This window comes from Schistocerca cancellata, chromosome 5 (assembly GCF_023864275.1).
Source record: "Schistocerca cancellata isolate TAMUIC-IGC-003103 chromosome 5, iqSchCanc2.1, whole genome shotgun sequence".
Lineage (NCBI taxonomy): Eukaryota > Metazoa > Arthropoda > Insecta > Orthoptera > Acrididae > Schistocerca > Schistocerca cancellata.
This window is the reverse complement of record NC_064630.1, coordinates 205,598,685-205,619,232: the sequence shown is the minus strand read 5'-3', so window position 1 is coordinate 205,619,232 and position 20,548 is coordinate 205,598,685.

The following is a 20,548-nucleotide window of genomic DNA, read 5'->3' as shown; positions in this document are numbered from 1 at the left end:
ATGTCGTTATTGCCAAATGCATTGAGGTTGACGGACATCATTTTGAGCATTTATTGCATTAATGTGGTATTTACAGGTAATCACGCTGTAACAGCATGCGTTCTCAGAAATGATAAGTTCACAAAGGTACATGTATCACATTGGAACAACCGAAATAAAAGGTTCAAACGTACCTATTGTAAGTAGGCTGTTTAGATTTTTATATGGGTAATTCCACGTAGCGCTCTGTATGAAAATCACTTGCTGTGCTGTGTGCAGTCTGTGGCTAGTTTGCATTGTTGTCTGCCATTGTAGAGGGGCAGCTGGATGTGAACAGCGCGTAGCGTTGCGCAGTTGGAGGTGAGCCGCCAGCAGTGGTGGATGTGGGGAGAGAGATGGCGAAGTTTTGATAATCTGTAAGACTGGATGTCAATTATGAATATTAAGGTAAATACATTGTTTGTTCTCTATTAATATCTTTCATTTGCTAACTATCCCTATCAGTAGTTAGTGCCTTCTGTAGTTTGAATCTTTTATTTAGCTGGCAGTAGTGGCGCTCGCTGTATTGCAGTAGTTCGAGTAATGAAGATTTTTGTGAGGTAAGTGATTTCTGAAAGGTATAGGTTAATGTTAGTCAGGGCCATTGTTTTGTAGGGATTATTAAAAGTCAGATTGCGTTGCGCTAAAAATATTGTGTGTCAGTTAAAGCACAGTTTTGTATAAATTGTTCTAAGGGGACGTTTCATATGTCGACCCTTAGCCGAGGATACCTCACTGGAATCTTCTGATTTTTTCTTGTAGTTTGTGTATTTAGTGTAGCTTTTGTTTATTGCTAGCGCGTAATTGTAGAGAGAATCTCCTTTGTAGTTGCAGTTTTTCATTGTTGTACTGTAAAACAGTTGTGGCAAGCATGTAGATTTGCACCAAGTATTTCGCAGCTGCGCTTGTAATTAACTACATATTATTTTCAGTGCTATGTTAATGTGTTCTCTTATTTTTGCTATTCAAATTGTGCTTTTCTGTGTTATCGTGTGAAATATTGTGACAATAATGGCGTGTGAAAAATGTAACACTCGGCTCCAAAGTAAGCTGAGAAATGACAGTGAAGACGAAAGCAGTGTGTTGGCCCCACCATGTAATGAATTTACTAATATTCAAAGTAGTAATTTGGTAACTGTGCATAGGGAAATGGAGCGGGCGTCAAATAATGGTGTAGACAGTCAAACAGGTAGTGAACAGGGAAGCATTATCGATCGATCGGTCGGCAACAGCTCGCCTCAGGAATCCGAAATGATAGGACACAATTTTGCAAATACTGTAGATTCAGGTTTTGCGTCCTCACCGTTTTCTCAAATGAGTCAAGACACATTTTCCACTTGTCAAAATGTGAATGTTGCCGGTGCAAATTCACTGCCGAAAAGCACTGAGGAACATGTTTCAGACACCAGTGCATTGTTATTACAGTTAATGCAACAAATGGGACAAAGGCTACAAAAGTTAGACATAACGCTTGAACAAAATCAGAAACAAATGGGACAAAATCTTCAAAAGTTAGACACAATGGAACAATACCAGAGACAAACACAGCAAAAGTTAGACACAGTGGAACAAAATCTTAAAAAGTTAGACACAATGGAACAAAATCTTCAAAAGTTAGACACCACACTTGAACAAACACGTGAAGATTTAACTACTGAGTTACATAACATCGAATCGAAATGTCAAAAAATCTGTAATGACGTAAAAACACAAATTTGTGAGCATTTCCAACCTATTTTTTCGCGTCATGAAAATGCATTACAGAATCACGAAGCAGCCATAAAAGAACTGCAAACTATTATTCATGAAAATCATGAGACCTTGCAAGCTAAAATGGACTCAGTTGCATCTACCGATTCGGTTACGCAACTTGCAAAAACTCAGGAAAATTAAAAGACACAGTAGATACTCTGAAAATTGGTTCAGAAAGACACATGGAGGAAATTAGTTCATTATCAGAGAAAGTAGCCGAACTTTCGGATCAGGTCACTAACTTATCTACGAAGGTAGATGATAATCTGAATGACACAAAACCAGTAGTCTTTAATGACACAGAAGAGTGCGAACAAATTAGGAAATTCAAACAAAATCAGAATCAAATTAATACGCAACACCAAAGAGAAATCCGGGAAGTACAAGATCAGCTGACACAGGTAATACAAGAATTACGTATTTCAGAGGACACTCGCGCTCCAACACGGGAAGAGGGACATAGAAATACGGAAAAGCCACAAAATAATAACACAGGGCATTTCGGTAATTATGAAAGAAATTGGCAAGGTACGCCGAATTTTGAGATGGAACCGCCGACACGAAGTAACAATGACCGATATGCTACTCGCCGACACGATGATTTTGATTATAAGCTGTTCATTACTACACGTAAATTCAAAACGTTTAAGAATTCTGCCAACGACATTCATCCACAAGCGTGGCTCCATCAATTCTCTCATTGTTTCCCTCCCAACTGGTCATTGGAGCACAGGTTAGAATTTATGTGTGGCTACTTAGAGAATGAACCAGCTGTAAGAATGCGATCGGTCATTCACGATTGCCACAGTGAAGGAGAATTTTACCATCCCTTCCTCTCAGCATATTGGTCTCAAGCCACACAAGACCGGGTAAAACATAGCATCATGATGATGAAACACTTTGAACAATCTGAATTTTCCAGTCTTGTCAAATATTTTGAAGACATGTTGCACAAGAATCAATACCTGTCAAACCCATACAGCCCCTCAGAACTCATCCGCATTTGCTTAATCAAACTGCCTGAACATTTACGGCATATTATTTTGGCAGGACGTTGCAAAGACGACATTGAAGCTTTTCAGGGACTGTTACAAGAATTAGAAATTGACACAGACAGGCAATACAGCGAGCGCCACTACTGCCAGCTAAATAAAAGATTCAAACTACAGAAGGCACTAACTACTGATAGGGATAGTTAGCAAATGAAAGATATTAATAGAGAACAAACAATGTATTTACCTTAATATTCATAATTGACATCCAGTCTTACAGATTATCAAAACTCCGCCATCTCTCTCCCCACATCCACCACTGCTGGCGGCTCACCTCCAACTGCGCAACGCTACGCGCTGTTCACATCCAGCTGCCCCTCTACAATGGCAGACAACAATGCAAACTAGCCACAGACTGCACACAGCACAGCAAGTGATTTTCATACAGAGCGCTACGTGGAATTACCCATATAAAAATCTAAACAGCCTACTTACATAGCCCCCATGCTCCCCACAAAAAATTTTACAAATGGTGTTGGGCACTGGCCAATACAGATTTAAAAAAATTTTTCATAATTACAATAACAAAGATATCAAATGCACACACTTATTTATACAATGTTGGTCAAAAGCTAAAATTTTCTCACAGTCCATAAAGACAGTCCAGATTGTTTATCATAATAGTAATTACAGTTTTTGTTTTTCACAAAGTCTCATTAGTAAAAGAAATTGACACAGACAGTCGTGGGATGCGAAAACAGGAAAACAATCACTACAGGTCACATCCGTCACAATTCCGTGACGACAGAAACGATAACTGGACGCGACAAGGCTATTCTCACCACACAAATCGTGACCAAAATAGACACCACCCATATGACAACCGTTGGCAGAGTAGTAATAATTACAGGGAAAGATCACCTCTCCGCAGTAATGACTATCACAGAGAAACAGACAATATGGGAACCAATATAACTATTATCAAGGGAGACAGAATAACTTTAGACGCAACGGTCCAGCACGCAGTTACGACTCAGGGAGAAATTCTCCACCACGTGACAGACAAGAAAGAAACTATGTAAACTACCGACAAAACGACAGACGTGAATTTCATCAGAACTGGCGGGTTTCTAACAGAGCTGGGCCCTCTGGGCAACGTGAATTTGTAGAAGTTAGGTCTCCAAATCCCAATAACGACGCGCGCCAACAAAGAGACAATAGGCAATGACTCACACCGCTGGCAGCCACAATACGTACTTATGAAACTGACGACGGAGCTGCCATAGCTAGTAATTACGTAAAAATGGAAGACATTAGGGACATCTTACTCGAGGAACACGACGTAAAACATAACAACATTGCATATCCTGTGATTCACATTACTGTAAATGACGTAAAATTTACGGCAGTACTTGACTCTGGCAGTCCCATTTCAGTAATTAGTGAAACAGCTTTTAGCAAATGCAACAAATCGAACGATTGCCCCACACTCCCGTTACGTAAGATTAAATTACAAGGTGCAATCTTTGGAAAAAGTGTAGATGTACGCCAACAAACCAATTTAGAATTCTTTTGCCAAAGCCACAGCTTCTCTATGAACTTTCTTATTGTTCAATTATTGTCGACGGAAATTATACTGGGAGTAGACTTTTTGAATGAATACAAAGCAATCTTAAGCTTTCACGATGCTGAAATAAGTTTAGAGAAAGAAGGTAAGTCAATAGCTTTGAAATTTGAAGACTGGCTCTCAAACCATGATGAGGAAATTAATCGGCTTTACCTTCTGTTAGATAACAGTTCGGAATTTTCTACGGAACTAGACACTAACAATCACTCTGCAAGTACTGACAGGGATGACATCGACGGCATATTTGAAATTCATGAGTTAATTCAGAATAAAATTCAAACAATTGAGAATTGTAATGACACTGATAGGCAGGACCTTTTTGAGATTTTACAAGCACATTCCACAGTTTTTACTCACAAAACAGGAACAATCAAGGGATTTCAATACCAATTTCGTGTTCGTGAGCATACTAAATTTTGTGTTAGACCATACGTAATTCCAGCACATTATAGGGACCGTGTTAGAACAGAAATACAATCTATGCTTGACGAGGGCATTATTGAGCCTGCAGTAAGCTCATAAAACAATCCGTTACATGTTGTTGAGAAGAAAAATGGATCGATCAGACTTGTCTTAGATTCGAGACAAATCAATACTATCATTATTCCTGAAACAGACAGGCCGCAGACGATGGAAGAACTTCTTCAAAATTTTAATGGTGTAAAAGTGTTGTCTTCCATTGATCTCATATCCAGCTTTTATCAGATCGAACTTCATCCAGAATGCAGAAAATACACAGCTTTCCTTTGTTTCGGCGTTTGTTATCAGTTTCGGAAACTTCCTTTTGGTTTGAACATTTCTTCGGCAGCATTCATTCGTGGGTTAAATTCCATATTACCTGAGTTCTTAAAACGTCACATCACCTTATATGTGGACGATATTCTAATAGCAGAAGCTTCATGGGAACAACATAACGGCATCCTCAACAGTTTGTTACGTATTTTTGCAGAATCTGGAATTACAGTTAACTTGGAAAAGTCTGAATTCGGTAGGACAAAGGTGAAGTTTTTGGGACATATTATTTCTTCTGAAGGCATTCAGCCGGATCCTGAAAAGTTAGAAGCAATCAGAGCCATTCCAGTTCCATCCACAAAAAGACAAGTCCGCAGTTTTCTAGGTATCGTAAATTTTTACCGTCGTTTTCTGAATATGCAAATTCTAGTTACACCAAAACTTTGTTCTCTCACTGGAAAAAATACTATTTGGAACTGGGAAGAACAAGCACAGTTGGAATTCAATTCTTTGAAAGAAGCGTTACTTCACGCGCCAATACTAGCTCATCCAGATCTGTCACAAGATTTCTGCCTTAGCACGGATTCTTCTAAAGTCGGTCTTGGTGCCCACTTATTTCAAGAAGCCATAGAAAATGACACTACTGTTCAGAAAACCATTGCTTTTGCTAGCCGAGTGCTAACAAAATCTGAAAAAAATGATTCCGTTACTGAATTAGAAGCTTTAGCTATCGTTTGGGCATTTAACAAATTCCGTTTCTTTCTTTCTGGTAAGCACGTAAAAGTATACAGTGATCATCATGCATTACAATTTCTTATGTCTTCAAAATTAAATCATGATAGGTTAAAACGTTGGGCACTGTTTCTGCAAGAATTCCGCTTCACAATAGTCTACATTCCCGGCAAGGAGAACATTGTTGCGGACGCGCTGTCACGCGCACCGGCTGGCCTTGAGAAAAGTAACACAGAAGGCAACCTCGAGAAAAATTTCAGTATTATTTACATTCAGAAAGTCGCCTTTGAAAACTTCATCACCACATCTTTAAAGGACATTGCTCATGAACAAGATAAAGATCCGATTTGGAAAGACATCAAAAGTAAATGGCATGAAAAGACACACACTCAGATTCGGCATTATTACCTGGTTAGAAACAACATACTCTTCAAACGCTGCACTGTTGATGACAAGCTATGGGTACTTTGCATTCCAGACGATTTTGTTAATAAGCTCATTTGGTACATTCATTTCAGCTACGCACATTTTGGCCCACGAAAATGTTATCATATTCTTCGAACGACTTGTTATTTTAACAATATGGAAAAGCGAATTCGAAGAGTCTTGTCTATTTGTAAACTTTGTCAAAAGGCGAAACCGTCTACTATCTCACATCGTGCTCCGTTGTTTCCAATTATTCCTTCTAAATTAAAAGAATTTGCTGCTGTTGATTTTTTGGGACCCCTTGTCAGAACATCGAATGGATTTTCGTACGTTCTAGTCGCTGTTGAACTTACTTCAAAATTTGTTTCTTTCACTCCGTTACGTAAAGCCACTGGACGGTCTGTATCCAACGCCTTTGTTAAAAATTTCTTACGTGAAGTTGGACACGTTAGTAAAGTCATTTCAGATAACGGACCGCAATTCAGATCAGCTGTTTGGTCACGCATGCTTCGGAATCATAAAATCAAACCTGTTTTTATTTCATTGTATTCACCACATTGTAACCCGTCTGAACGGATTATGAAAGAAATCAATAAGCTTTGCAGACTTTATTGTCACAGAAAGCATCAGCATTGGGACAGATATTTACACTTATTTCAAAATGTGCTGAATGAAATGCCTCATGATTCCACTGCTTTACCACCTACTCTTGTACTGAAGAATGTAGAACCTCCGAACAGAATCAGAGAGCTTGTACCTTTCCCGAATACACGTAAACTTCGACACAAAGACACAATTGATTTGGCTCTTAAAAATATAAAATCTGCAGCAGACAAAAGGAGAAAACTACACGGTAAAGCAAATGCAAAGAAATTATGTATTGGTCAGAAAGTTCTCATTAAAGCTCATTCATTGTCACATAAGAAGAAACACTTGAGTCACAAATTCTTTCTAGTTTACAATGGGCCTTACAGAATCCGACGTATACCACATGATAATTGCGTTGAAGTTGAAACTCTGCGTACTAGGAAGAGTAAAGGTTTACACCACATTTCTCATGTAAAACCATTTATTGACAGATAATCTGCTTTTTAACTTAGTCTTTGCAATTTTCACTTCACGCTACTTGTACAATTTGTCACACTGAGAAACTGTTAACATGCAACTATGTTTTAAAGCTAACTAACCATCCAGTCAAGAACATAGGTAACTTAGACAAGTAATTGCGAATGCATTGTTATTGCGAACAGACGACACAGTGTTGTTATTTATACATTCCTCCTTGTTAGTTGCACGATTACGTAACGAATATACGGCTTACATACTTAGAATATATACCAGCACTGCTAATGAAATTTTCATGCAACATTTTTGTTTGCTTGAGAGTGGATTCTGGATTTGAGGTGCTTTCTGTGAAATGCCAGATGACACAGTGGTTAGTTTATGTGACAGCTACACGATTTTATCACGACGCTGCTAATGCGTGACAATTTACAATGTTGCTTTTGCGGTGTATCTGTTTTATATCTGCACAGTTTTTTCTGAATTCTTCTATAAAGTGAGACATGTTTTAGTGGTGACTTTTGTGCTATTGCTACAAGGAGACAGCCTTTTCCGTAGGACAACAATACGTTACAGCACAGTACTTTCCTCATCACGGCAATAAGCGTAATAACTAAGTTATCTATACGCAAAGCATTTCACTTTTGTGTATCATGAGGTAAGTACATTGACTTCTGCAGAACTTAGCTTTCGGAGGACAATAACTACGACACTTCCCAGAGATTATCTTACAGCAAGACGCATATTTAGCGCTACAGGACACGTATTTGAGTGATTAATTTTGTACTTAAAACATTTATTTTTAAAGATTTTTGAATTACAAAGAAAGTTTTTCGTGATACATTTCATTCCATTGCTGTAATCTGTAACACCTGAGGGTATAATTATAATAATCCTCAGGGGGGTACACGCCTACTTTGTGTATCATGTGTTTGGCAAGCACAAGGAGCCCTAGCTAATATGGTATTTGCTTATACAACTTTACACATCGGTACCATATTTATCTAATACATAAATTACACAGCTATCTGATCATTTAACTGAGAGAGACAAACTTTTTTATTACGTCAGTGACACATGTTTACGCAATTACACCGTTGGATAACTTCACACTTATGAAATTGTATTTTGTCTGTACTTTGTGAACTGTTTAATTTTTTCGGAACCATTGTGATACTATGAGAGCTTTGAATGATGTATTTGGTATGAGACCATGATTTTTAAAGTACGTTTGAGGCAGATGACACTTTTGACATGAGGAGAGAATTTTTTTTAATTATTGGAGGAAGCTACGACCTTTTTGAGATTTGACTGAGGTGTTATGATGTTATTATTACGATGACGATGTGTATTATGCTGCTGAGGTATGTTTATGATTAATAGGCTGATGCTATATGAGTTATTTGATTATGCTACTTATCTGTTATGATGCAATATTGAAGAAGTGTCGACGAATAAGGTAAGGAGTAATGAAAGAAGTTAAGGACTCTTGACTTGTGAAAAAGGATGTTGGAAACCGAGAATCGTACTTTAAGAGTTATGAGATGTGTGTAAATGCGTGAATGTATCACAATGCCGACGAAAATTTTTTGGACACTGTTATATTCATAGGATTTTGTTTCTACACATTTGAAACGTAAATTCTCGACCTGTGAAATGTTTATATGAGACTGTCTCTGTAGCGGAAAAATGTCGTAAATATTTCCATAAGAAAGTTAAGTGACCACCTGCACGTGCGTCGTCGGCACACAGCTGTGTCAAACACCTGGAGAACAAGCCATTAGGGTGTGCCTTTCATCGCTAATGCGACACCCTCGTTACTTAAAAACATATGATTACTCGCACTTTGTGCTAATTATTGAAATGCTTATGAATTGATGGGAAATATTCGTACATCTGCACACCTGATTATGACAAGTGTCTTTCTCCGAGAGTTGAGTGCTACTGACTTACGAAATGCCACATGACTATTGAATGATATTTTTATGCTTTGCTTTTCATAGTTGCTTATTTCATTTAATATCTGGTTTCCAGCTGTGTTGCAGCATTAGTTTTATAAAATAAACTTAGATGCATTTGCTAATGTGAACTCTTTCTGTCAACAGATCTATTAAATAATTATTTTATGATCCACATTCTTTAAAAAAGGAGCACTTGGAAAGGAAAGAACAATAAGAAGGAACTAGTAACAGTAACACATAATTTTCTTTTCAAGTACATGGTAATATTTTTTTTACAATAAGTTGTTATGGTGCACCACTTTAATTACATAGATATTAAGATGTGAATAGACATTTCCCTTGTCTGCATTGTTGTTTTTACTATAATATTTTTTCTGCTTGAGCTATGTCATGTCTAGGTATAAGTTGCTGCTGTTTGCCAGGCATAGTGTTATTGAATTTGACTTTTGCTAATTTCTTAATGCTGCTTGCTTCGCAAATCTGCGTTTTTTTTTCATTGCTGTTTATATTAACTGTGTTATGTGATGCTGCATTGCCTCGTCCCTTGGTATATATATCTGAGCTCAGTAGATTTAAGTTAGCTTAAAAGGGGTAGACTATATAAGAAACTAACTATGATGACTTGGAAGAAATGCATTGAGAAGCTAACAGAAAATGGTCTGGCAAAAAAAAAAAGGGGGTACTGTACAGTGGAGAAAAACTATTTTTGACAGAGGATCTGAACAGAATACAGAAAGCAGGCTTAGATAGGACTTTTGGGAATAATGATGAACGAAGGGAGATCTCCATGCAAAATACTGCAGTAAAACAAACCCTGTCCTTTCCTTTTGTGTCATCCCTCTATATGTTTGTGTACCCTTGTGTATTTGTGTTTTTCCTGTCTTTATATGTTTATCTGATAAGACTTATGTTGTAGAATTTTTCTAATACTCAGCTACATTCACTATGATGAGGAATACTGTTATCCTCAAATATACTTTGCATTAATAATATGGTATTTACTTCTTAAAGATGTTAGACATTATTTATTCTGTTTTGTTTAAATGCTCATGTGTGAAGTTGATGTTTCGAAAGTGATTCTGATCTTTTATTTTTGTACTCATGTCATAAATCCTGTAACACTGATGTATATGTTATTTCGATTCTTTTGTAAAGCCTGCATTACTACAAATGTTATCTGTATTGTTATGTTTTTAATGATGTATTTTGTACCTTTGTAATTGTATTCTTATGTTATATAATTGTAATTGACGCCAGTTAATCAAATTAAGTAACTTGTAAGCATTCATTTCACTGCACACATTTCTGTTGGTCATAGTATATGGACAATATGTGAGAAGTAGGGACTGTTAGTGTTTGCACGTGTGTTACTAATTCAGCAAGGGACTGGATAACAGCATTGCTGGTTCAAAGGACAATTCCAAAAACTACGTGAGTGCACAAGTGGTGGTTTATGGACTTGCTATATTATCTGCAAGACTCTTCAGTGGTGATTGGGCACCTGCACAGTCACAACAGATGGCTGCTGGCCATCTCTACAAGGACTACAGTGGGTCTGCATCTTTGATGGCCCACCAATACCATTATCTCTACAAGGACTACAGTGGGTCTGCATCTTTGATGGCCCACCAATACCATTATTTCTACAAGGACTGCAGTGGGTCTGCACCTCTGGTGACCCACCAATACTGTAATCTCTACCAGGACTACAGTGGGTCTGCTCTGTGACGACCTACCTACCAATATTCGTCAGAACTTCGAATGACTCTGCTGTGGGTTTGCTCTGTTGTGGCCCATTACCTGTCAGCATGCCAAGAGTCAGCACTGTCATTCCGTTGGAAGGACAACACTACTTCTTCAAGACTGCATGGAGATCCACTACTTCTGTGTGCAATTTCTTTTACTAATGAGACTTTGTGAAAAACAAAAACTGTAATTACTATTATGATGAACAATCTGGACTGTCTTTATGGACTGTGAGAAAATTTTAGCTTTTGACCAACATTGTATAAATAAGTGTGTGCATTTGATATCTTTGTTATTGTAATTATGAAAAATTTTTTTAAATCTGTATTGGCCAGTGCCCAACACCATTTGTAAAATTTTTTGTGGGGAGCATGGGGGCTATGTAAGTAGGCTGTTTAGATTTTTATATGGGTAATTCCACGTAGCGCTCTGTATGAAAATCACTTGCTGTGCTGTGTGCAGTCTGTGGCTAGTTTGCATTGTTGTCTGCCATTGTAGAGGGGCAGCTGGATGTGAACAGCGCGTAGCGTTGCGCAGTTGGAGGTGAGCCGCCAGCAGTGGTGGATGTGGGGAGAGAGATGGCGGAGTTTTGATAATCTGTAAGACTGGATGTCAATTATGAATATTAAGGTAAATACATTGTTTGTTCTCTATTAATATCTTTCATTTGCTAACTATCCCTATCAGTAGTTAGTGCCTTCTGTAGTTTGAATCTTTTATTTAGCTGGCAGTAGTGGCGCTCGCTGTATTGCAGTAGTTCGAGTAATGAAGATTTTTGTGAGGTAAGTGATTTCTGAAAGGTATAGGTTAATGTTAGTCAGGGCCATTGTTTTGTAGGGATTATTAAAAGTCAGATTGCGTTGCGCTAAAAATATTGTGTGTCAGTTAAAGCACATTTTTGTATAAATTGTTCTAAGGGGACGTTTCACTATGTTCTGTATTTTAATTTAAAAAACCTACCTGTTACCAACTGTTCGTCTATAATTGTGAGCCATACGTTTGTGACTATCACAAAGCGAAAAAAGTGGCCCAACTAAAACATTCATATTTCCTTACATACTACACGAATGTGTAACAAAAATGGGGGTTCCTATTTTTAAAAACGCAGTTGATATCCGTTTGACCTATGGCAGAACCATCTAGCGGGCCAACCATAGCGCCATCTAGTTTCCCCCTTCAAGCTAGACAAGTCTCGCTCTTTTTAGTTTTTTCGTTTGACACTTATTTCGTGAGATATTTGGCCCGGTCACGATCAATGGACCACCCTGTATAGATACCAAACTCCAGCTAGCAATCTTCATGAACTGACACAGCAAGTGTTTTAAGCATGGCAATATATTCGTCAAGAAGATATTCTGAGGCTATTTGATTGAATGCCACAACGGATACAATAGTGCAGGGGCTGGCAGGAATCCTGCACGTGTGCGGTGCACTTGCACGTGTGCAGTTAAGAGGTGTTCCGCGTGCACACAGGGGCAAGCTGGCCACCCGCTTCTCTCCCCTCCCCACCATACCGTCTCTCCACTCCTTCCTCTGTAATGTGGTTTGTTTCCTAGCTTGCTTTACTGAATGAAGGAATAAGGTTAGTAGGAGTGCTTGAAAGAAATCATGGTTTGAAAGAGTGCCTTTTACCTACGATACGTTTTATTTAATTATCACAGGTGGAGTTTACAATACGTTTGATGTCTGGAACAAAATTTCTACATACAGACAAACGCAAACAGTTACGTAAATTTTCATTACTGATGTTTGCTCTTAACCGAGACATTAATTTTCATAACAGAAAAAAATCTCTCACAAACGTATGTCGAGCCAAACACTGACATTATCTTCGCGGCTTCACGATGGAGACGAGGAAACTCTTGCTGTGGAAAGTCGTGATAAAAGTCTATTACACGTCTTGCCAAAAGGAACTTGTCTCTCAGACGTGAATTACACTGTAGATCTATTAATTCCATTTGCAAATTGGGATGAATATCATCTACAGAAACAGCAAATGGTCTCGAGAACCATTCAAATGCTTGGGATAAATACGATATATCCCCAAATCGCTTGAGAAATTCTTCTTTTATAGCACTAAGTACGGTAACACATTCTTTGCAGTTCTGTTCTCGCACAGTAGACAGAGTAGGGAAATGGACTGTGTTCCCTGATGAGTGCTGTCTTTCCCACAGATCAAGCTAGCAAGTGAAAGCTTGCACCTTTTCAGCCATTTCACAAATTAGCTGATTTTCTTCTTGTAAACTTGTGTTCTTCTTGTAAACTTGTGTCCGGTAATGTCCACTAAAAATGCAAGGGCGGCAACCCACTCTGGATCTTCTAACTTGGGGTCGTACCTTCATTTGTCCTTTAAGAACTGATTTATTGGTATTCTCAGCTCAAAAAATCTCTTGAGTACATTACCGCGGCTAAGCCAGCGGACTTCACTGTGGTAAGGTATGTCACCGTACTCTTCCCCAATTTCAGCTAAGTATGTGTGAAACTGTCTATGTGTAAGCCCGTGGCATCTCAAATAATTAACTGCCCGAATAACCACTTGCATGACGTCCCCCAGTTTTGCTGCTTTTCCACAGAGTACTTCTTGGTGCAAAATACAGTGGATGCTGTACAATGATTCTTCTGTACGCTGTAGCTTTTTTCTGAGTAATCCAACAAATCCCATTTGTTCCCCTTTCATTGCAGGTGCTTCGTCTGTTGTCACTGACACCAAACGTTCCCAGTTTAAGCCATATGAATCGGCAGTTTCTTCAACGGCTTTTAGGATGTCCGCGCCGGTGGTCGTGCTTTTTAAAGATATCATATCTAAAAAATCCTCTGTTATGTGCAGAGCAGTGTCCACGCCGCGGACATAAATCACTAATTGCGCGGTGTCTGAAATATCTGTGGATTCATCAAGTGCGATAGAAAATGCAATAAGCTCCTGCACTGCACTCCTTAATTGACGCTAAACGTCACCTGCCATGGCACTTATACGACGACTTACAGTCCGCCGAGAAAGAGTGATAGCTTGAAACTGACTTGCATTCAGTGGGCAAAGTAAATCAGCAGCGTCATTGATGCACTCCTTTATAAACTCACCTTCAGCAAATGGTTTTCCAGATCTCGCTATATTAAGCGCAATCTTATAACTTGGCACGTACCGCTGGGCTATCATTGTTGTCGTCCTGAAAAATTGAAAACAGTGCTCCATAAAATGTAAAATCAGTTACATGAGAGACACCACGAAAGAAAGTCGCAGATCTCTCGTGACAACAGCAACTTACGTCAGATTCATCTCATATCGTCAGATCGCTCTTCTTAAGTTCAGTCAATTTCCCCATCCGCTCAGAATCCGACAATAAATTGTACTCGTCCTTGTGAAATTTATTATAATGGCGTTCAATACTAAACTTCCGCTGACCAGCGAGAATACTGCCACATATTAAACATTTCGAATTTTCACGTTTTTGTACAAAGAAAAATTGATTCTCCCATTCCTTTTTAAAAGATAGCAAATCTCCACTTCTCCGTTTCCTTGATTCACTCTGCATTTTCCCATACTTCAAATACAATGTTCACTACGTAGTGGTCGCTTTGCATCAACGTCCGCAGCTTAGCCTGGTACTACACTGCCGCAACCTGCCGGCTGTCGCCACTGCCACAGTCGACGACTGCACGCGAGCAGCACACGTGCAGTGCTGTGCGCTCATGAGCCGCGTGCAACGTTTGCCCGCCCCTGCAATACTGTATTCATGCTCTTTAGGGTCGCACCTCGTACTGAAGTTGATGACTGAAGTCAGTTTGAAATAGAATATATGTTTAATCATTTAATACTCGTCATGTGATGAATATATCCACAAATTTTGATAGATACCGGTTTGATGCTTCATGGTGCAATATTTACCATTTCCGTCAATGTACTTAAACAACTGCTGCATAAAAAAGCTTTCATCTAAAGAAACAAAACACAAAGGGAGACTATGTGCACGCCAATTATTGTGAGTATGGTGCTGAAGACACAGAAGAGCGAACATCAGAAAGAACTTCCACATACTTTCAACCGTAGCTGTCAAGAACATATATTGCATTCTGATGAGATAACTTGACTGACGTTGCAAGTGACACGTAGATACTTATTAGTTCTGACGTTATGCTCGATTAGCACTACGTTTTTCTTCGAATGAGTAATTAATCGTCTCGATAAGAAGTATCAGGTGACCTTCCGAGTTATCAGAAAGCTTATTGCATTTCAGCGATCGTCAGCTTCTTGACAGCCGACGTCACAACTTGCGCTTTAATGGCTGATTACAATTGTGTCGTAAGCAACTAATACCGATTCTGTGTTTGGCAGGCTGTTCCGCCCAGATTGCAAAATAATTCGTGGCAGTTAAACCTCTTCACAGTGCAACATTTTCCATTTCAGTCAGTTTATTCAAGCTATTAGTGCATAAGAAAGGATTTCGTCTAAACAAACAAAACACAAAGTCAGTGTATGTGCACGCCTATTATTGTGAATGCAGTGTTGGAGAAAGGTCGAAATAAACAGAGGAGTCAAAATCAGAAAGAAATATCACATATTTTCAATAGCAATTTGCAAAAATATATTATATTTCTGAATAATGTATGTTGATCAGATAACTTTACTGACGTTGTTTAGTGTGTGCTGTGTGGTCAACACACATGACTTCCATTATTTTTCAAATCGATGGTGGTGGTGGTGGTGGGTAGTGTTCAACGTCCCATCGACAACGAGGTCATTAGAGACGGAGCGCAAGCTCGGGTTAGGGAAAGATTGGGAAGGAAAGCGGCCGTGCCCTTTCAAAGGAACCATCCCGGCATTTGCCTGAAACGATTTAGGGAAATCATGGAAAACCTAAATCAGGATGGCCGGAGACGGTTTCAGATCGAGTACAATTGTCTGTAACAATCTTCTCACTAGTTTTCGGTGGTAGTTCAGTACACCGCACTAATTGTAGCATTCACTAAAGCATACAGATTAGTGGATAATTTCTGAAAATACGCGAGAATGCTTTGGAATAGATGTTAAAGCAGTTGAAAATCTCTAAGCCATAATAAAACAATTTGACGATTGAGAAGGAATTCACTAGTGCGCACAAGTTACATTGCCTGTGATTAGGATATCGTCTTGCCACTGACTTAAGAAACCACCACTACAGAACAGCATGTAAAGCTTCGCTTTTTTTAGCGTCTCATGGTCAGCGAGATAGTAACGCCTGGATGAAATCCAATGACCGATCATACATACGAATAAAATTTGTAGATGACTGGTAAGATTGTTACTGGGCTGATTACCACGGTAGCCTTTTTATTTGCGTTGTACTATCAATACGCTTCTTCACGGCAATTGCTGGTCGTCAAACACGACACCGTAGCAATCTCTTCATTAATCACGCGCGCCTTTCGGCGAAATAACTGAATTACTAAAATACGTTCTTCTACAAACCAGTATAACACTTCCAGCTATTAATTACACTTACTAACAAATTTTTCCTGCAACTTATCCTCGATGCAGCTGCTTTGATAGGTCCATGCGGGAGCGGATAGTCGACGCGTTACTTCATGTTCGCAAATAACGATAGAATTTTTATGGATGATAATACGCCATATCACTGGGTGACAATTGTTCGCTATTGGTTTGAAGAACATTCTGGAGAGCTGGAGTGAATTATTTGGCCATCCAGGTCACCCGACATGAGTCTTATCAAACATTTATGGGGCATAATCGACAAGTCAATTCATGCACAAATTCCTGTTCTGGCAACACTTTTGTAATTATGGACGGCTATAGAGGGAGCATGGCTGAATATTTCTGCAGGGCACTTCCAACGACTTACTGAGTCCACGCCAATTTGAGTTGCTGCACTACTGCGGGCAAAAGGAGGTCCGACACGATACTGGGAGGCATCCAGTGACTTTTGTCACTTCAGTGTAAGGCTGTACTGCTGATATACAGTATACAGGGTGAACCAGAACTCCACAGAGAAACTTAAAGAGATAGTATTATGGCTCAAGACATGGACTCTAAAATGCATACTTAAAGAGCTATGAACACTTGTTCGGTAGAAGAGACGCGTTTCACAATAGTGAAGATGAAAAAGTACTCCCAGCTTTTAAGGTAAGCGTTTTACAGCCTATGTCTACTAGACTTTTTTTCTTGTTTTGATCCTTAGTAACACCTTTGAAAGCTTGTCGATGGAGTTCTGTTTCGCCGGGAACAAAAACTCTAAATTAAATAACTGTAATGTAATGCTATCAAGCAGACTAAGAGATCCAATGTCGGTTCGAATTATGGTTGTGCAATAAACTTTCTTGACCAGTATTTGGTCGATGAGGGTCAGAGAAATGGTGGTGCACATTTCCTGATCACTAAATTGTCCGGCAATGTCACAGACTAAATACTGAAGTGAAGAACGTTTGAGAAACTCACAGATTTCGCTACATCTTTTGCATGAATGAAGAGCGGAATTTGTCGCGAATTGTAATTTAGACACCTAAGTATTTTTTTTTTTAAATTTTGAAAAGACTAATCCGATTCAAGAAATATCTTTTACCTGCATGTTTTAGTTTACTTTTCACAAACATTCAATGCGTCCTGCACCAGTCGCGTCACAGAAATACAAACTCTGACCACACTTTTGCGATCATTCACTATATCACTACGCCGAGGTCGGGTGACCCTGTTGGCCAGTGGTGCAGTGTGAGACCCGTACGACTCTCTCCCTACACTCCTTTGTAGGAAGGAGGTGCCGGGCTGTACTCTCGTGGAAAATCACGCTGTGTAGTTGCAAGGGAACTGCATCTCTTGAAACGGCGATCGTAAAACGCCATTTTTTCCTCTGCTATCTCCATCTAGAAACAACGCAACGGGAATCTCTACTGTCAATGAAAGCAGGCAAATCTAAACCAGTTTCCGAGAGGACATAGTGCAGAGAAATGCCTGCAACGGAGATATGCGGCACACATAGCTGCTTATCTTTAGTAAGCGAAACAACGTAGAAACTATACTAACTGACTGGAGGCATATGAAGTGACGAGAAGAGCCAAAATTTTGCCTCTTTTCTAAAGATGGAAGGCGTCGAATATACCGATGACCGAGTGAGATGTTTGATCTGCAGTGCGTAGAGGGCGCAGCTCAGACCGGAGGTTCTGTGTTGTTTTCGCGGTGCGTTTCACGCCATGGCATGGAGCCACTTTAGCTCACGTGAAAATGAACCAGATTTTTTTTTTTTTGACATTCTCGATGACCGCCGGCCGCGGTGGCCGTGCGGTTCTAGGCGCAATCGCTACGGTCGCAGGTTCAAATCCTGCCTCGGACATGGGTGTGTGTGATGTCCTTAGGTTAGTTAGGTTTAAGTAGTTCTAAGTTCTAGGGGACTGATGACCACAGCAGTTAAGTCCCATAGTGCTCAGAGCCATTTGAACCATTTTTTTCTCGATGACCCTTCCTTGTGTTCTGTCAGGACTACAGACACGTTCGCCGTTTGACAAACACTCATGCACCCAATAGCATCTCGGCTAGCACGCTAAACATCCGATCTTAATTCACTGGAAATGATATGTTCGAAAACAGCATCGAGATTCTCAGACTACCGTGGATAAAATAATATCTACTGAAATCTTCTGAGAGTACTGAAGAGAGAGTGAAAGGTAACAATCAACACCGTCGCAGTTTGGGATCTAATCTATACTAATAATAAATCTGTAAAACTGTTGTCTCTGTCTGTTTGATCATGCTAATCTCCAAAACCACTAGACGAATTTTCATGGGGTTTTCGCAGGTAGCCTAAGCATAGCTTTGGGCACCGTGTTAGCTTCATTTAATCAAAATCGGGTCACGGAAAAAAAGATATCGTGATTTGAAGTTTTATCTAAATCCGCCGTATCTGTATATTTCTCTGGACGAATTTTCATGGGAGTTTCCTCAGGTAACTGGAGCATAGCTTGGGCCAAGGTATAGGCTTCATTTCATCAAAATCGGATCACCTAAAAAAAACCTTGATATAAAGTTTTATCTAAAACCGTCGTATCTGTCTGCTGAACCACGCTAATTTCTCTCATGCATTTTTCACAGGTGACTTGGACGTAGCTTGGAACACCGTATAGGCTTTATTTCATCGACATCTGATCAGAGAAAGAAAATTTATCGCAGTATACTAATACTATAAATGCCAAAGTAACTCTGTCGTCACGACTAATCCTCACAATCGATTTCGAAGAAATTTCGTATGGAGATAGTTTGAACCCTGAGGAAAAACATAGGCTACTTTAGAAAATGTGATGTACAAGATACTTATAGGTTTAAAGAATAGTCCGTGGATTAGGGAAAAATATTTACTCACAGAAAATGCTATGTATTCTATACTTTTGATCTTTATTATATTTGTTAGAATGCTTTTGTTGATTGACATGTGCTACGGATACTATTCAAAGTCACGAATGAAACGCCTATACAATATTTATCGTGTTTAAACCCTACTTCCACACTATTTGTTGCATAATGTACACTTTGTATAAGGTATAGCACATTTAAATGAAGGCTTATCAAAGACAGAGGTGCTTAACACAGTATTAGCGTGATGTCTCCTAGGAATGATTAACCTTCTGTTCCATGTACCTATGTGCGATGTGTACTCTTCACTGGAGATGTTAGCTATCAAAAAATAACAGAAATAAGTTAATTTTCTTTGAACTACCATCTGTACACATACTATGTAGCCTGAAGTAACTGGGTTTAATTCGCTAGTTACTCACAGAAAATCAAAATTCTGACAACGAGTATATTCCATTACAATTGTAAGTAGCCTGTTTATGTGTTTGTATGTTGGCAGCGCGATAGACTGCATTAATAACACTGACAGCGATGTGCGCCCTCTGTAAGAGATTCTGTGGCTGGTCGGACTCGCAGTTAGAAGTGAATAGCCAGCAGTGATGGGGGTTAGATGTTAATAGTTAGCACTGATGGAGGTTAGAGGTCTGAAGTATTATCGCGAGCGGACGGTCTGGACGTGTCCGTCATAGAGATTTAATTTTGTTGAGCATTATGTAATTTTTGGAACTGGATATCACGGACGATTATGTAATTTTTGAACTGGTTATCATATGATTAAGGTAAAAATCTGCTAAATACATTATTTGCTCAGTAACAAAATCTTTCCTTTGCTATCACATGCCTATTAGTAGCAGTAGTACAGCAGTTAGATTCTTTTTATTTAGCTGGCTGTATTGGTGCTTGCTGCATTGCTGTAGTTCGTGTAATGAAGGTTTTCTGTGAGGTACATGACTTATGAAACGTATGGGTTATTGTTAGGATTTCTTCTAATTCAGGGCCATTCTTTTGAGTTAATTTTAAAGCAGTCAGCTAGCGTTATCCTTGAATGTTGTGGCTAATTAATGAATAGGAGAATTTTGAGTTGTATTTGTCAGGGAAAATTCTGTAGGTCAGTGACAGTTTGTTCAGATTCACTCAGCAGTTTAAGAAGGCTCAGTTGCATTAAGGAATT